The sequence below is a fragment of the Pagrus major genome, chromosome 17, assembly GCF_040436345.1.
Source record: "Pagrus major chromosome 17, Pma_NU_1.0".
NCBI lineage: Eukaryota > Metazoa > Chordata > Actinopteri > Spariformes > Sparidae > Pagrus > Pagrus major.
The window spans coordinates 19,803,755-19,807,047 of record NC_133231.1 but is presented as its reverse complement, the minus strand read 5'-3'; positions in this window follow the sequence as shown (position 1 = coordinate 19,807,047).

Genomic DNA, 3,293 nt, shown 5'->3' with positions numbered 1-3,293 from the left:
ACTTTATTGCCCAATGACTGCAGCCCCCTCCTGTGTGTCACTATTTCTCCAAACCAAATCCCCCCTGAACTTTTAACACACTCACTCGCTCTCTGACGTAGGTTGAAGTAAGGAGGCAGGAGGAGGGAGAAGGGGGGGGTGGGGTGATGATGGTGGTGGGTACCGAGTTAGGGCAAGGGTTACCATAACGATTCCCCAGATAGAAAGTATTCAGATCCTTTACTAAAGTAAAAGAACTAATACCAGAATGTAAAACATGAAATCCTGCATACAAAATGTTGTTACTTAAGTAAGAGTATGTAAAGGAAATGTACTCAATGCAGAAATATGTCCCCTGTGACTGTTATAGTATTACATATAATGTCATTAGATTGATATTACCTCCGCCAAGGAGGCTATGTTTTCAGCCGTGTCCGGTTGTCTGTTGGTTTGTCAGCAGGATGACACAAAAACTACTGAATGGATTTCCACGAAACCTGGATAGAGGATGGGTCCCAGAATAGACTCCCAGACTCCTTTTGTCACAATTATACAGAAAGGACCCCAACGCAAGGCACACACAGGCAGGAGTCCAAAACACAGAAGTAATACAAAAACTATTGACAGACCAGAAAACCATGAGGAACAAATCAGGAACACAGGGAACACACAAGGACTGGGGAACAGGCACAGGAGCACAGGAGATGCGTGGATGAAAACAGACAAACCAACAAAGAGTGAGGGAAAAACATAGGCTTAAATGCAAACAAAACTAACAAGGGGGTGAGGTGCAGGTAGAGAGACACTGGGAACCTAAACCATGACACCTTTAACTTTTGGTGCAGATCCAGATAAAGGGACGGATCCAGAAACTGATTTCTGAATTCATGGATCTTGATGATAAAAATCAGGCATATTTAGGTGTCTGGTATCTGTGGGTGAGGACAATTTGATGTGGATTGTAGATCTGGTTAAGCAGGTCTGGGTGGTTTGAAATTTAGAGTGATACAGGGATATAGATTTTAATATTGGATTGACTTGATTGAATTAGGGCATTGGCGGAGGTATGCGCTCTACTTGCCATACAAGTTAGTCATGCATTAATGTAAAAGTAGGATTTTACTGTTGTAGTTGGCTGAAGTGGAGCTCATTTATACTATTTTGTATAGGACTTGAACTAGTGATCAGGGCAGCCGCCAGGAGGAAACACCGGGTCAGTTGTCCCGGGCCCTAGGTCATGAGAGGGCCCAAAAGAGCCCAGAAAGCCTTTAACCCTTAAAACAATATGCCTTTTGTATTTGGAGATCATCTTGTCCTGGGCACGAGCAAGACTATTGACAGCCCTGATTATTTTCTCCATTCATCAATGACTGTTTGGCAGAAAGTAGTAAGACATGCCGCTGCAACTACCCACAGCTCAAAGCAATACCTTCACAATGCTTGTTTGTCCAAATCATTGTAACTCATTATAAGCTCAAGGTTTTTATGCAAAAAATGTAACTAAAGCTGTTTCATAATTGCTGCAATATTTCCCTCTGATATGTAGCGGAGCAGACGTGGAAATGCACAGAAGTTAATGCTCAAGTTCAGTAAAAGTACTTCAAATTTGTGCTTAAGCACGGTACTGAGTACATGTACTTAGTTACATTCCTCCACTGCCAGATAGGATACCCTACCCTGCCAGAATCACAAACTTGGCAGTGAGCTGGAGAGGATGAATGGGGGACAGGATGACGGAGTAGAGAGGAAGAAGAGAGGAGGTGGAGGAGGTCATGGGGAAACTTGAAAGTGTCCTGTTATAGGAGAGTAAATATTAACAGTAATAGGTCGGACCTTTGGTTTTCCCTTTGAAACTAATCGTCGCGTTTGTTGACTCAGGTCCTGCTGGAATCCCCTGGAGGAAATGAGGGTGCAACATAAAAATTATGAACTACTGCTTCTCCCATAATCCCTTTTACCATCGGAGCAGTGTTGCGTCACAGCCAACATTTGCTCTGTTTATATATGACGCTCAAAGGTAAGCAGAACATGAGACTAAACCCTAAAACCCACAAGACTACTTTATCATCCACCTGGACATGGAAATCACCCCCGGTAACAAACAACTATGGGAAAATCCACATGAACAGAATGGGCTGATTTGGTATTTGTTCCCATAATCAAACTACAACACTAATCGCAGTTAAATAAACAATGAAAAAAATCCCCAACATAAAAAAATCTGTTCTTGCACAAGCTCTTCCTTGTCGGATAAATAAACTATGAAGAATATTACACTAACACACACTCTGAAGTTGCCTAAATCAAAGTTTTAAAGTGGTAAAAGGCGATGAATCACGCAACTGTGTGGATTAACAGCCCGGCAAAAGGTGAGCAAAGAGTGTGAGCCATTCAAATGATTTGAAGCCTGCGTAATAATGTGTGAATACATGCCATGGCGCACAGGAAACCTAGTGTAAAGCATGAGCGAATTGAGTGAAGCTTGTGTGAGTAAAGTTTGTCTGGCAGCGAGGCCTCGCAGGCCCTGTCACAGGTTCCCCTTCCTCTCTGATGTCTTTGAGGTCGTAGTCTGAGTGTCTCACTCTGTTTCTCCTCCTATGGTGGTTTACACAGATTGGTGATGTAATGGGTAGCATATGAAGGCCACACACAAACACACGCAGACGCACACACAAACACCGATGCTCATGCACGATATACAGACACCGCACTTATACCACCACATACCCATAATTACACACATATACTGTACGCACACCCATTTACACAAACCCTGGATTCCCCCTTTTCCAACAGCCATGCGCCAGTGCTTGCTTTCTCACACACAAAAACAAAAGTCTAAACAAAGATACATAACTCCTCTTACTTTGGGCGCTGACATCTATGCACGTGCACAGACACACACACACACACACACACACACTTAAAGGGCACCCATCCGGTGTCATGGTGTGTGAGTGATCAGCGCTGGCGGATGGCCTAACAGAAGACTGTGTGCTTCAGAACCACCCAGGAGACCCCCATCATGAGAGGCAGCCCAGAGAGGGAACGAGGGAGAGTGACTAACTTCACTTTTTCTTTTCTTCTCTCCCCAGCTGTGTCTTCAAACGGCCCTTTGATGTGGGAAATTAAAAAGAGCGAGTGTGTCAATATCTCCCTACGTCCAACCGCACTCATCTATTTCCTCCCCTCCTTCTCCTGTTCTCCTCCTTCGCCTGCTTTTCTTCTCTACTGTTGACCCGAGAAAACAGAGTATGACCCTTTTTAACCACAACAACTCTGCCACCCACTCGCTGCCACCAGGCCCTCATCAT